The sequence below is a fragment of the Tachypleus tridentatus genome, chromosome 8 (genome assembly GCF_004210375.1).
Source record: "Tachypleus tridentatus isolate NWPU-2018 chromosome 8, ASM421037v1, whole genome shotgun sequence".
Classification (NCBI taxonomy): domain Eukaryota; kingdom Metazoa; phylum Arthropoda; class Merostomata; order Xiphosura; family Limulidae; genus Tachypleus; species Tachypleus tridentatus.
In genome coordinates this window covers 104,067,901-104,084,361 of record NC_134832.1, presented here as the reverse complement: position 1 = coordinate 104,084,361, position 16,461 = coordinate 104,067,901, and positions in this window count along the sequence as shown.

Below are 16,461 nucleotides of genomic sequence, written 5' to 3'. Positions count from 1 at the left end.
TCCGACTAAATTTGTGAAATGTTGAATATATAACAGGCAATTATAGGCAATTCGATAAACACGATTTGCTATTTATTGTTAATATGACTGAAAACAGTTGAACTAATATATATATACATTTTTCCTCGTTATATAGACGAACACTAGCTGTACGTTGGGCAGTATGTTTTATAGAATGGTCATTATACGTTTCGTAAACGAAATGAATATATTTATGTATGGCAATAGAAAATGATAAAAAAAACATAATACGAGCGCTTTTGAAGGACTGACCCTTCTTTTTCAGTTTGTCCTTTAAGAAGAAAGGTCCACCTTTAAGAAGCGCTCGGGTTATACGGTTTTATCGTTTTATATTAAGACTTCTTGAACCAACATGTTTTTCTGACATATGTTTGTGGGTAGCGAGCTTCAATTTAACTAAGTATTTCAAAAGTAAGCACAAATTAAGGGAAGTGGGCATGCATGCTTCCACGGGACACTTGTGCGATCAGTGATAAACTGGCCTTTTTTGTACCAAGATACAGTAGACGTTAGAGAGAATTCACAAACGAAATTAATGTAGAAATTAACGTAATAAGATTTAATTATTATCACTATTATTATTGTAGCTTTGATTCAAACATTATGTTTGGATGATGTATGATAAAGCGGACCTAAATGTTTGGGCTAAAACATTATATTTTATACAAATATCTATAATCTAGTAGTTCCTACACAAAAACCGAATGTAAAAATTCAGCGACACCTGCGTTCAATACAGCACACATAAGCATGTTCCTAATAATAATTTAATTGGCGCTGCCCTCGAGTATAGACGGAATAGGGCACCAAAAGGACGTCTGTTGGCAGCCAGAGACTACTAAACTTCGTCAATTAGGACTAGTTTAGTCTCTTGAATACTAAGTAAAATTAGGGCTTAAAACCGTTACTGTGTTTCGGGTCTTTTTAATTGTTCAAGTGATCGTTAACCAATTCGCATTACCTTGCTATTCTTCGTCCATTCTGAATAGAGTATTAAGCTCCAACCCGCTCTGTGCTCTAGTTCTTTATTGTTCTGAAGAGATTGTTTGGAACAATAGCATTACTCTCTGATGACAAACGACTGTATAGACATTAGGTGCATCTAAAGAACCGAAGGACGCCCTCCACGGCTATGCTAGTCTAGCTTGTTTTCCGAAAGCGATTCACCCACCACCAGCTGCAGACCAGTTTGGAGAGAGAAAGGCTTGAGTTTGAAACGTCTCGCACAGCGTTTCTATCGTCTTTGAACACTGATACTGTCAGTGTGTGTCTCTGTTTGATGACACAAATAGTGATTTGAATTATACGAGGGCCCGGCATGGCCAGGTGGGTTAAGGCGTTCAATTCATAATCTGAAGGTCGCGGGTTCGAATTCCCGTCACACCAAACATGCTCGCCCTTTCAGCCGTGGGAGCGTTATAATGTTACGGTCAATCCCACTATTCGTTGGTAAAAGAGTAGTCCAAGAGTTGGCGATGGGTGGTGATGACTAGCTGCCTTCCCTCTAGTCTTACGCTGCAAAATTAGGGATGGCTAGCGCAGATAGCCCTCGTGTAGCTTTGCGCGAAATTCAAAAAACAAACAAACAATTATACGCTCTTAAACAAATGGTCCATTATATTTTATATTATCAACATTAACTCTCCACAAGTTTGTTTGTTTAGAATTAAGCACAAAGCTACACAATGGGCTATCTGTGCTCTGCCCACCACGGGTATCGAAACCCGGTTTTTAGTATGTAAGTCCGCAGACATACCACTGTGCCACAGGGGGGCACACACACACACATATATATACACACGCTATAGTAATTATATATATATAGATAAATTGTTGATTAGTTTCTGCAAATTGTAAACCCTTCGTGCCTGAAAATAAACAAAAAAGTTATAGAATGGGAGAAATGTTATTTGCGAGTGTATACTCTTAACTAAAATGAATTTCAGTCTCGCTTGCTTGTGTTGATAAGTTTACTTGTTTAACTATTACGCAAGCTAGCAAGGTGCAAATACCTTCAGAGAAATTAGGAATGCCAAACTTTTCGCTCAATATCATTTAAACGGTTTAACGAACCTCAAACGAATGATTATAACATGGGTTTCAACGTCACAATGTTTGCGACACAGTGCTCACGTGGTCCAGGCTTTGTCAACACATAAACTTTCGCAGGATTTACTTGCACGTGATAAATCTTTTTTACTTTGTGTTTTGCATGGAGCAGATATCAGGCTCTAAAATTTCCCAAGCAAAATATCACGTGCGTGGAGCACGTTTTCCTAAATCCACTGAAAAGGACAACAAAGACTTTGTTCGAGCGAGACAAAATTTGCACATTTCACAACCAAACCATTCTTAGTTTTGTTTCGTGAGACCTGGACGGCTCAAGGTTTAGTGTGATTTATTGGACAGGCGACAATCCTGTGGGCGTGAGGAGGAGACGTCCTGTTTGCATTTCAGGAGGCTTTTCTTGATTAAGCCAGCCTTCTGTTGATAGTGAAATAATTTCTTGAGAACCAGTGGGAGAGGTTGGAGGTAAAACCTGTCGTGTTCTATAGTTGTGATATATGACAGTGCTGAACTTGACCAGAAAGATGTATAAACGTCAAAACTGCTGTACTGGAAACAGTTTTAACCTTGAGTTACAGACCGAACCATCTGATTTTTAAACTCATTTCACTGGACTATTTACCCATCAGATTACTTGTAGGTCCATCACTTTCTAGTTGCCCAATCATTAATGATATGTAAATTACGTGAGTGAGTAAAAACCCGAAACTTTTGCAGTTATTCCGATTAACTTGCAAGTGAGTGTTTTTGTTTAATTCCTTACTTCAAGTGTTGTACCACCATCTAAACCTCACTGATAATGAATTGCTCCTAAACAAGTTGGTAAATATCCTCCATCATTTTAATATTTCTATTTGCTTTATCATTTTCACTTTATTGTTATTGTAAAACTATTTATGACACTTATTTATTGAGAGTTGACTCATGTTTATGCAAGGCTTGTCACAACGTAATAAAAGTGACTTTATTGTTCTCGGCAAGTTTTCTTTTGTAACATGATTGACTCGCGTCATTGGTCTAACACATATATTAGCCCTTCTTCTTTAAATACGTCACAATGACTAAGTGACCTTCCTGTCCTCGATGAGTTTTTTGTTACATGACATTGGTCTAATAGTATACTAGCTCATCTCACTTGTATAATCAGTACTATTTCTGTAGGAAACCTGAATAAATTACTTCTAGATTCTCAGCGATGGTAGAGATAATCTTATCTCTGATATATGCGCATGCCCATTGTCCAATTTCTAATAATCAAACTTTCTACAGGATTCAGAACTCATAGAAACATAAGTTTAACTTAACTGCTTGTTAGAAACATGTTGGTCCCCCGCTAGTACAGCAGCAAGTCTCCAGATTTACAACGCTAAAATCAGGGGTTCGATTCCCCTCGGTGGGCTCAGCAGATAACCCGATGTGGCTTTGCTATAAGGAAAACACACAGAGAAACATGTTGGACATGCGCTTTCTCAACTCTCCTATATGTAACCGAGCAATTAAAACAACAAAAGCAAAACATTTTGTACAGAACATTTACAGACCTGAAAGTTGAATGTTGGAATACAAAATTTATAAACTCGGTTATAGAGTTTTACTGCGTAAGCTATACAGAGTCTACATTTCCAATACAAATAAAGTGATCGTAAATATTGATTTAAAAGACTCAATGAAAATCAAGCAGGAGACTAAAAACATTTTCTTCATTAAAGCTTCAAAATGTTACATACTAAATTTTTCATAGATCTTAACATAAGAATATCAAACACAGTGGAAAAACGTGATTAAAAAAAAATCTAAATTTAAAAAAAAGAATGGAAGCAATAGAAACACGAGAGAATGTTTATAATGAAACGTATGTAACTCGCTGACAGAGGAAATTACGTTTTTCTTAAATAAATTTTAGATGATTGGATATAACAGAAATATGAGAGTTGTAAGAAAGAAGTTTGATGTTGTTGGAAATGGCCCGGCATGACCAAGCGCGTTAAGGCGTGCGACTCGTAATCTGAGGGTCGCGGGTTCGCATCCCCGTCGCGCCAAACATGCTCGCCCTTTCAGCCGTGGAGGCGTTATAAAGTTACGGTCAATCTCACTATTCGTCGGTAAAAGAGTAGCCCAAGAGTTGGCGGTGGGTGGTGATGACTAGGTGCCTTCCCTCTGGTCTTACACTACTAAATTAGGGACGGCTAACGTAGATAGCCCTCGAGTAACTTTGTGCGAAATTCAAAAAACAAACAAACTTGTTGGAAATACGAAATTTCGACTACAGTGTATGAAAACAAGGGAATTTGACACCAAAATCTTAAAAGAAACAAAGATCTGAGGAAATCGGGGTATATATATTAAATAATGAACAAGATACTTGCATGCCTTTAAGAATACAAGAATTCTGAACATATTATAAATCAAGCTTAACACTAAAGCATGAGAAACTCTATCACAAAATAAACATTGTTTCTCGAACTAGGAGAGTCAGTATTTCCTGTTGTTTCCCTGATAATTCAAGAGTTTTTAACAGATAAGTTTATAGTTTTACATACGTGTATAGGTATAAACAGTACCATAGTAATAATTATTTAAAGATATTGTTTGTAAAAAACAATTACAAAGAAATAATCGAGAGAATCACCATATGACTGCTTCATGACAAAATTATTGCATGGTGTGTTATAAAAACTAATAACCATGGATTATATTCATGTTTTCTCACTACTATCGATTCATAAAACCGCATAAAATATTTCTGTTGGAATTGATTAATATAAATATAGATTTACTTATTTATTCAAGTCTCAGGATTGTAACACGTGTCTCTGTTTCTCTCTCTTTCCAGCGGTTTGTCAGATGTCGCAAGATTACTTTAGTAAGCTGGCCTGGGTATTTGGGGATTTTCAGCCTGAGTGGGTTGGGTCATTTCGTGGCCAAAGCTGTGATGTCTTCCCCAGTGATTGAACGCAGTATTTGTGAAAACAGGCGTCATTGTCTGAAAGTATCGACCGAACTTTGGTTAGTTTTCCCGGAAGTAGGGTAGAGGTTTAATGATATACATTGGTTTATAGTTTCTATTTGTAGTATTTCCTGGGATATTCCTGTAGCTTTAAAACTCCCAGAACCAGTGGAACATTTAACACCAATATATAGCAGGAGAACGAAACATCAATATCTTTATAACATAAATCAGGTAATATATTCCTTGAAGAATATTTCAGGTAGTAAGTGAACCATGTTTATCGTTTAGCTTCATGCAAGGACTGTTCTAGTTATAAGCACCAAACACTATAGAAACTTTGTAACACTTATAACTTTCTTCTTTAGGAACATATAAGAAACTTCACTTTTCAAATGTAGAACGAATTTACTTTTTCTTCAAATATCCCACAGTTTCGAGGGTAGATGGCGAACAGATAAAGTCGATATTTTAGGGGTCTATGTACCATTGAATATGATGTATATATAGTCATATGAAAAAAATAGGACACCCTATAAAAGCCTGTGTATATATGTAACAATTTTAGATAAATGGATATGTAATCTCAATTGTAACAATACTGAGAGATTAAAGAAATATAACTAAACAATTAAACCTGAAGAAAAGACTTTTCAAGATCTTGTATAAAATGTAATTTGACAAAAATGCATATTCTAACTGAGGAAATAGTTAGGACACCCTCACATTTATACCCACATAAAATGGCTCAACTCACACACAGGTGTATCACACCAGGTAAACATGATTAGAAGATCGTTACTCAGCATTGTGAATGAGGCTTGCCCTATTTAAACCTCAGGCATTTAGTTTGGTGTGCTCCTGACTGTTGAAGTGAGAGTGAGCACCATGGTGAGAGCAAAAGAGCTGTCTGAGGCCTTTAGAAAGAAAATTGTAGCAGCTTATTAGTCTGATAAGGGATTTAAAAAGATCTCAAAAGATTTTGAAATAAGCAATTCCACTGTCCGGAAAATAGTCGACAAGTGAAGGGCTTTCAAAACAACTGCCAACATGCCCAGGTCTGGTCGTTCAAGCAAGTTTACCCCGAGAGCAGACCGCAAGATGCTAAAAGAGGTCTCCAAAAACCCTAACATGTCATCACGGGACCTACAGCAGGCTCTGGCTACTGTTGATGTGAAAGTGCGTGCCTCTACAATCAGAAAGAGACTGCACAAGTCTAACTTGTATGGAAGGTGTGCAAGGAGGAAACCTTTGCTCTCTAAGAGAAACATCAAAGCCAGACTGAAGTTTGCCAGAGAGAATGTAGACAAAGACCAGGACTTCTGGAATAATGTTCTTTGAGCAGATGAGTTCAAAATTGAATTATTTGGACACCAGAACAGAGGATATGTTTGGCGTAAACCAAATACAGCATTCCAGGAAAAGAACCTTATACAAATTGTGAAGCATGGAGGTGGAAGTGTCATGGTTTGGAGCTGCTTTGCTGCAGCAGGACCTGGACAGCTCACAATCATAGAATCCACCATGAATTCTGCTGTGTATCAGAGGGTGCTTGAAGATCATGTGCGACCATCTGTACGAAAATTAAAGCTGAGGCGGAACTTGACTCTGCAACACGACAATGACCCAAAACATACCAGTAAATCCACCAAGGACTGGCTGAAAACTAAGAAATGGAGAGTTCTGGAATGACCGAGTCAAAGCCCAGATCTTAATTCCATTGAGATGCTGTGGGGTGACTTGAAACGGGCTGTACATGCAAGAAACCCCTCAAACATCTCACAGCTGACAGAATTCTGCATTGAGGAGTGGGGCAAACTTTCTTCAGACCGATGTCAGAGACTGATAGATGGTTACAAGAAGCGTCTCACTGCAGTTATTTCAGCCAAAAGGGGTAACACTAGCTATTAGGGGGTAGGGTGTCCTAACTTTTTCCTCAGTTCGAATATGCATTTTTGTAGCATGACATTTACAAAAGATCTTGAAAAGTCTTTTCTTCAGTTTTATTTGTTTAGTTATATTTCTAAAATCTCTCAGTATTGTTGAAATTGAGATTAAATATCTATATATCCAAAAATGTTACAAAAATACACAGGCTTTCATAGGGTGTCCTAACTTTTTATATGACTGTATATATATAGTTACAGTCAATTTATAGACAAATAGAGTTAATGAGTTATATCGAAGGGCAGTTGCATCGCTATTGGGCCGAAACTCAATGCTGTAAGGATTTTAACAAATAAATCGATTTAATTTGTTGGTAAAATATTAATGTTTTTCTATTTCTAAAATATGATTAGATCGAAGATAGAGGCAAAACCTTAGTACATTAGGCCTAAATCAATAACAGTATTTTACTACGTTTTATTCAATTATTTTACATGTAACTGTCTTGCATTACTTCAGTGGTCTCTTAATTAAACAGTTGCATCTCATGAATGTGTTCTTCACTGGGCAGAAAACTATTAACCAGTTACGTATATCACAACTGTTCTAACACTGGATATAATCTCTAGTTTCTTCATTTGTCACAAAACTAGTTAACTTGAGAAATCATAACGCAGCGAAATAAACATTAAATACCATAACTACGTGTTTTTTATTATTATTGTGCAGTAGGCAAGAAATTTACTGTAATATTCATAGGTACAGCTGATACAGCGATGCTGACAGAGAAGTCGAAAGACAGTTGCAATAACAAGAGATTCGAAAAGAAATGTTTCTGAGCATAATAAGAGAAAATTCCAAGCAGCAAAATTATCTAAACAAGAATACAGTTTTACCTAAAATAACAACAGACTTATTTATTTCAAAACACGTGCACATACATAGACAAGATGTATACGATTGGTTAACAGCGACGTTTTAAGTATAGCTTACAAGAGCATTACTAAGGTAAAGCAATGGTCGCTTCTGAACATTTAACGAAGTTCGCAGACAAAAGAAAAATAATTCGTAAATTTCTCTAAAACATGTTTTAATGTCCCAGTTTTTACGTCAATGATCAAATTATTGCAATCTAAGGGAGACTGACTAAGCCAGGGTTTTCCCAATTTCTACAGGTCACGACTCATCTGAGTAGGCAGGTAGTTTTCTGGAACCGAGACTCAGTTTTTAGGATAGGGAGATTATTGTTACCTTTTTATATTTCCGTAAAGCTTAGTAGTAGTCTTGTATTTTTGTGTTTCTTTGTTAAAAGTATTTTAGGATTATTATTTTATAATTAATTTTCAGATAAAATAATTATGTTTTAGTTTTGCTGTGTCTTTTTCTGCGTCCCAAAGTTTGAGAACCGCTGTGCTCAGCCAACACGTGTGTAAGTCCTGCGCAAAACATAGAAGAAAAGGTAAGCCATCTGCTGATTGCTGTGCGCAATGTACCTAAAGACAATATATGGTTAATTAAACATTTTTCACAGGGTCTCGAGAGATCGTGTTTAAATTTTGAAAAGTTTTCTTCGCTAAATTTACCTTAACGTTTTAGACAAATAGGTAGTTAATTTATACAGTTTATAGTATAGTAGTTAAATAAACAATGGGTATCATATCTACTTCATTTATTTTAGTACAAAACTAGATAAAACACACGACAACCGAAACCAACATTAATACTAAATTTACCTGGTTCTTATAATATAGAGTAATGGAATCAACATAAAATGTTATACTTTCCATGGTTATTTTGCAGGGGGCAGGGAAGGAAGACCAATTGAGCTGATATAATGTTTAATGGGGAAAACTAGGAGAGAAAAGTATATATATGTACTTTATCAGTCTGCTTGTCTAGTTATTTTAATGCAAAGTTACAAAAATGGTAATCTGCTCTTTGTCCACCGCGGAGAATCGAACCCAAACACTTGCGTTATTTACTGTGGCCCGTCATGGCTAGGTGGTTAAGGCACTCGACTCGTAATCTGAGGGTCGCGGTTTCGAATCCCCGTGGCACCAAACATGCTCTCCCTAACTAAAAAACTAAACTAACGTGGCAGGGGTTCAGTTTAGAGAGAGAGAAATCCGAAGAGTTCTCTCTCCAACTGGGGTGTTCAGGAACTTTGTAGTTCCTCTTCGTCCCCTTTCGTGAATTGTTATTAGGATTAAGTGGTGGTTTTTTTTTATTATTATTATTTTAATAAATTAATTATCGTTATTATTCTTGACTTTTGGGTGGGGAATGTCTCACTAAATGGTCTTTTGGGTGGAGGCAAAGGTAGCAGTGGAAAGAAGGAAAGGTCGGGACCTGTCTCGAAAGAGAAAAGTTGGGTAGATGTGAACATGAATGTAATTCATTCAAGTTCAGATCAAATCAAACGGCCTGATTCTGGGTCTGGCAAAAGGTTGCCTGGGCTGGGATCTAGAAATCCAATGCCTGAAGATTTTGATGTGGGGAAACGGGAGTACCCTGAGAAAACCCACTTTCACACGACAGGCGCCGAAAGTTTTGCCTGTCGTGTGCCCTGTACCTGAAAAAAGGAATTCATGTTAATAACATAGTTTTATGTATTTAGACTCTTTGTTGAGTGGATTGTGATTCTTGAAATATGTTGTATGGTGATATGTATTTTGTTGGTGCACTTGATAATTTGTGTAGTGATGCCGTTAGTTTGTTTCTGTTTTCTGCTTTTCGATAATATTTCATAGAAAGTTCTGTTATTCTATCTCTTATAGTTGGTAAATTACTAATTTGGTGTAGATAATTTGTTGGTGTAAAAGATGGTAAACTGAATGCGGATTTTAATATTTTGTTTTGTTGCACTTGGATTTTTTTGGAGTGTGTTGTTTGACATGTTGTATGTTACTTGACATCCGTACTCTATTAGTGGACGGATGTAAGCCTTCTGTATATTTGTATAATGGTGTTCGGTGCGCATTTTGATTGTTTACCAGTTATAGTCTTTAGATATGAAATCCTTTTCTTATTGATGAGTGTATATTGTTTATGTGTTTTTCCATGTTAGTTTTGTGTCGAAAGTGACGCCAAGGAATGTGATGTTTTTGCTCATGTTGATGGTTGTGTTTCCAAGTGATAGATTTATTTTTTTCTAGATTTTTTCTTTGCTTCTTTAGTTTTCTATAGAAGGTGATTGCTTGTGTTTTTGTCGGATTTAACACGACCCTCCACTTGTTGCTCCATGTTGAGACGATGTTTAGTGATTCTTGTACGCGAGACATGGCCATTACTGGGTTTCTGGAGGTGCTCCAGATTGCGATGTCATCTGCGTATTGCAATTGTGTGTGTATGTTAGATTTGGAAAAGGTATGTCACTGACGAAAATTATGTAAAGAAGTGGAGAGAGGACTGATCCTTGGGGCACTCCTGCCGTTATATTAAACAATTTGGATATGGTTTTATTGACTTTTACTTGTGCTGTTCTATTGGTTAAAAAAATTTGAAATCCATTTGACTATCGTAGGATTTATTTGTAGGTGGTTTAGTTTGTATATGATGGCATTGTGCCAAACGCTGTCGAATGCTTTTTTGACATCTAGGAATACCCCGATGGTTACTTGATTGTTGTTGTAAGCTTTGTATATTGATTCGGTGAGTCGTGTGAGGTGATCTGTTGTTTGTCTATTTTTTCTGGAGGCATTTTGAGATTCTGGAAGGATGTTGTTTGATTCGCAAAAATGGAGGAGACGGTTGGAGATAATTCTCTCCATCAGTTTGCCAAGGCAGCTTAACAGACTGATGGGGCGGAAATTATCTGGATTTGTTAAATTTGCTCTCCCTTTCAACCTTGGGGCATTATAAAGTGACGGTCAATCCCACTATTCATTGGTAAAAGAGTAGCCCAAGAGTGGGCGGTGGGTGGTGATGACCAGCTGCCTTCCTTCTAGTCTTACTGCTAAATTAGGGATGGATAGCGCAGATAGTCCTCGTGTAGCTTTATGCGAAATTATAAAACAACAACCAACTTACATTAAAAATTTGTCACTGATTCACTGCAGAATGCGAGATAAGCTGTTATATTGTAAGACAGCAAACCGAAAAATAAATTTTATTTACCTTGTTTATTTCGTAGAATATAACTGAGAGACAGTATGTATTATACATACCTTTCTTTGTTTAGCAAAAGAACGGTTAACCTTTTACAATGTGCCCTGATAAAAGTCATTAAATATCATATCTAAGTTCTTGATATCACGTCTGTCTTGTATCCTAGTTAAATGTAAGGCGATAGAATAAAAGACTGACTATTATACCAATCTTATTCACCTGAAAGAACGTTAACTTCTTTTTTACTACCATGCTTACATAAATACCTCTACCAGTGGAAGATTTATACAGGGTGTTCGGAAAGTCACTGTGCAGTTTTGTCTGTTAATAAATATATAAGTGCACAGTGGCTTTCCGAACACCCTGTATTTATGTACAATGAAAAACAAAAAGACAAATATTTTAATAGATAAGTACATATCTGAAACAAGAAACTAATGAACTTAGCAAAGGTTTAAAGGAATAACCTTTTTTCATGACGCTATAAAACTTTAACTTCACGGGTGAACGAACATATTATAGAAGGAGAGTGAAACTATCCTTGTATGTCATGTTTGATTATTTCACATAAGTCTAGTTAATCTGAAACAACGCAGGGTATCGATAATAAATATCATAAGTACTTTGTTTATATAGCAATACGTTGCTAGCCTGTTACAACGTAGGGTATTGTAACCAACTTTAAATACCGTAACATGTGACAGAAGACCTGTTACCTAATTTCAATAATATACTGTAGTCATTAAAACAAAAAAGAAAGTATTTATTAATATACAAGTAAAATATAAATAAAAACCATCGAATCCGAACTTAAAACACACACACACAAGTCTAGAAATGAGACGTATAATTTTATCAGTTGCTTTTTCAGAAATTAGAAAGTCCCCAGTGGCACAGCGGTATGTGTGCTAACTTTCAACGTTAGAAACAGGGTTTCGATATCCGTGGTGGTCAAGGCCCAGATAGCGTAGCGTAGCTTTGTGTCTAACCTTAAACAACAGAAATAAGAAAATTACATCTAAATACATTCGTTTTTCGGTTCAGACGTCAAACATCCATTGCTTGATTCAAGGTTTTAATTTGACGACGTCAGTGTGTGGTGAGTCATGCTAATAGTGCAGTGATATAATTCTCTATTGACTGGACACTGTCCTTGATTAATGATCCAGTTATTGTGAGATCATTAGTGTTCATCAACTGACCGTGTTAGGACACTTTCAGTCTGCGTTACACTTTCGCATGATGATTTATATGTAATTGTAATAACGAAAGAAAAAAACAAATGTTTACAAAAAAGTATCTTTCAGTATATTTAAACGTACACAATATTATATATATATTAATCTGTGGTTATGCTGTACGGTGGTCCGTTTCTGTTCCTGAAATGTGGGCCTTGTTTGAAAATAGCTTCTGAACAAGGTGAAAATTTATATTACCTGAGAGAAATAAATAATCTGCGAAAAACAATGACATATATTATAACACAACTTATCGTTAATGAACACGTGAGATCAAAATTAGTGGCACAACACATCAAGAAAAGTTTTACAAAAGTTGCTGGTGCGAAATCTAAGTTAACAAAACTGTTAACTAGTCACAGTTGACGTCATGTAAATTTATTGCTGAGCCAAGCGTTTTATTGTTTAAGAAAGCCTGAGCCACATCTAGTTGAAAGAAAATAAACCATACTCGCTATAGGCCTAACGTTTTACACGAGAACGATCTGATCTCTGGAAAAACATGATTCATTTCGTGGGCACGCACACATCTTGTTTAAAATAATGTGTCCAATATTCATATATATGGAAATAACTGCCTTCCATGGGCACGTGATTACCAAAGTTCGCCCACATCAGGCCCCAACAAAATGTTAGTAGCATTCAAGCTGTTACCTTAACTGAGAGAGAGGGGTTTTCCTGCACCACACATCATAGAATTCTTAACTTTTAGGCTGCATCAGACCAGATAAAGCCATGTGGCTTATATACAAAAAGTCATGGACACGTGGAATTTATAGGCCGTTTCATCACACACTGAAAAGGAATTATATTGAAAGGTACTAAAGAAGAATTACTAAATTAATGCAAGGAACATATTTACATTTTAAATTTATTGAGATAATTACTGTTTCGGCTACCAACTGGTATACTTACTTTGGCATAATTTCTGAGAGCTAATTTCGTTAGACACGTTTAAACCCAACCTCATTCTTGAGTTTTTAAACTAATTATCTATATTCAGCAGTTATTTTTAATGTTTTTAGCTCTTGTTATTATTCAATTACACAATTTCAATTGTAACTCAAACTCATTGGTTGTATTGCTCACCACGTTGAATATCATTGGATCTTATTTTGATTTATTTTTACTTTCCGAAGCCAGCTATCTAATTTACATTACTTAACTATCTAGCCTTTACTCTATCTAATTTGGTGTTTTACCCCCTACCTTACATTACATAGTGAGCTAGCCTCTACTCTACATTACTTGTAGAACTAGCTATTACTCTATCTAAGTTGGTATGTCAACACTAGTTTACTTAATATGGTACCATGTACTATCCTATACTTAGTGAGCTAGCCCTTATTCTACTTATTATGATAACTCATATATTAGCCTCTATTCTACATTGTCTACATTATTCTACCATCTTGTTTATAAATTATTTGATAATCGTCCTTAATATTTATTATTTAATAACCTCACTGTCGATCCTACATTATTTATAAGGCCAGCTCATTCTTCAATTTTTTTAAATACTAGTTTTCTATTATATATTTGTAATTTAATAGCAGAGTTTCAACCTATAGATTGCTTAGTAGTTCAGCATTCTATTTTATGTTCTTCAAAAGCTTAACATTCTACTTGACCTTGTTAAACAGTCCATTCTTCCAATAAGTATCGGTTAGTAGCCTAACCCCTACATTATTTAATAGTGTAGATTTCTACTTTATGTAACAGAAAAATGTTCAACTTTTAATTCAAAATTATTTAAGTACCTAACTTTTTATTTTACAATGCTTTTATTAGAGAATCATCTCTGTTTTATAATATTTAATAAGACAGTTTCCTTCTTTACACTATTAGTGGTACAATCATTGTGTTGTATTCTTCAATAGGCCAGCTTCTTCTGCACTATTAATATTTCAGTCTTCATATTGTATGGTTTAATAGGCTAGCCTCCTTCTCTGCATTATTAGTAGATCAGTCTTTATTTCCTGTTGTTTAATACGCCAAACACTCGTACACTATTAGTTTTATTTTTATTATTATATAAGCCAGTTTTATTCTCTGCAGTATTAGCAGTAAGTCTCTACGCTGTATTATTTAATACACCAACATCCTTCTCTACACCATTAGTACGTCAGTCTTTATTTTGTATTGTTTAATAGGCCAGCCTCCTTCTCTACACCATTAGTACTTCAGTCTTTATTTTGTATTGTTTAATAGGCCAGCCTCCTTCTCTACACCATTAGTACTTCAGTCTTTATTTTGTATAATTTAATGGGCCAGCCTGCTTCTCTACACCATTAGTACTTCAGTCTTTATTTTGTATTGTTTAATAGGCCAGCCTCCTTCTCTACACTAGTAGTACTTCAGTATTTATTTTGTATTGTTTAATAGGCCAGCCTCCTTCTCTACACTATACTTTAGTATATAAATCTCTGTGCTGTATGGTTTAATAAACCAAATATATACAATACATTATTTAGCACTCCGTTCTCTGCTTTGCAGCAATTGATAAGCTAACCATTTCTTATTCATTACGTAGCACGTCAACCTCTAACAATGCATTGTATACCAGTGAAATTGTCTACAATGCGCTTGTAATTGACAGATATTCTCTAGTATGTTATACTTTACATTATTCAATTTTAAGCTCTGATTGTACTTAATTGGAAATCTTAAATTTCTATTCTATCACTATTAACCTCCAGTTTCTTACATATATAATTTAATAGTCATAAATGTTTTAAAACTTATTAATTAAATAACAGGCTATTAAAACAGGCAACCTACACATATGCGTTTCTTAATAAAATAATAACGACAAAATAACACTGTTTACTCTACACAGTTATTAATTCCAAAGCGACAGTGGATCTGGTAGTGACTGGGGAGTTGTACAGTATTGTCTGTCTAAACTAGATTTCTTGTAGACTTAATTGCAATTTGTCCTCAATGATCGACGATCGAAAATGTTGGTAATTTATTTCTGTTTATTTTATCACATACTATCTCATATTTATTTTGATTGTGTTTCTTATTAATAGTTTATTACGAAAATGCTTGAACTTTCGACTAAGTTATAAAGTTAATCCTTGAATATAGATATAAGATAAATTTATGATTAAATAAACATATAATTTTTAAGATCATAATTTCTAAACTTTCAATTTTGTCTACATTTTTTAAAGTCATTTAAGATATCAGTAAATTAAAGGTTAGTTTTGTATGATTAAATGAGATAATTTCTTAATGGATACGGACATGGTTTGGTTATCACAATTTTTTAAACAGATATTTCCGCAAGCAGAAACCTTGTTGACATGAAAATTGCTTTACGTATACAAGTTACTTATTATAGGACCTCAGCAGCAATATAACTAATTTATTAGTTAGGATTTTATAAAAGAAAATGAAAACGTATGTTACATTTTAATTGCATCCTTAATATACATTAAATTTCTATTCTCGTTCCGTACAATACTATACACTGAGCGATATTAACTTAAAACGAAAGTGGTTGAGCTTCCAGGAATATAAATTCTGACTGAAACTAACACTTCTGGATTACTGCACATTGATTTTGTTATCACAGATAGTTGTACATATCCTCGCCACCAGCAAGTGTTAACCTTCCCACGACACTAATTAATACTCTTAATGCGATAAAGGTCGAAAATAAACGGCCCAGTCAAGTCATCTACCATAATTAGAGAGCTTCTGATTGGCTAGCGTATCGATAAGGATTTGGACACAATGTCAAGAATAACTACGTCAAAGGATTTATTCATTTATATATTATTCTAATAATAGAAATAATAATCCTTTCGTTCTGTTTCAGAACCATAGGCCTAATAAGTTACTATAGATATAGTAAAGGTAAAAAATACGTGTCAAATATTACACTGTACATGACAACATAAATAAACACTAAGCTGGGAGAAGGGGATTATACATTTCTGTCGAATTTCTGTTAGTGTTAACAAATATAACACAGATAAATTTACCATATAACAGAATCAGGTTAATAGTTTTATAATGAATTCAACAAACAAATAAGTTATCACTCAACTGAGATATGATAATATTGCCTTTGTTAATGTTTATTGGTAACAATATCTTGCGAATTGAAATGTCTCAAGTTGAAAACCAAAATAAAATACAGTTGTTTGCTATCACTTTAACAACTTATTTTTTGAAAGACGT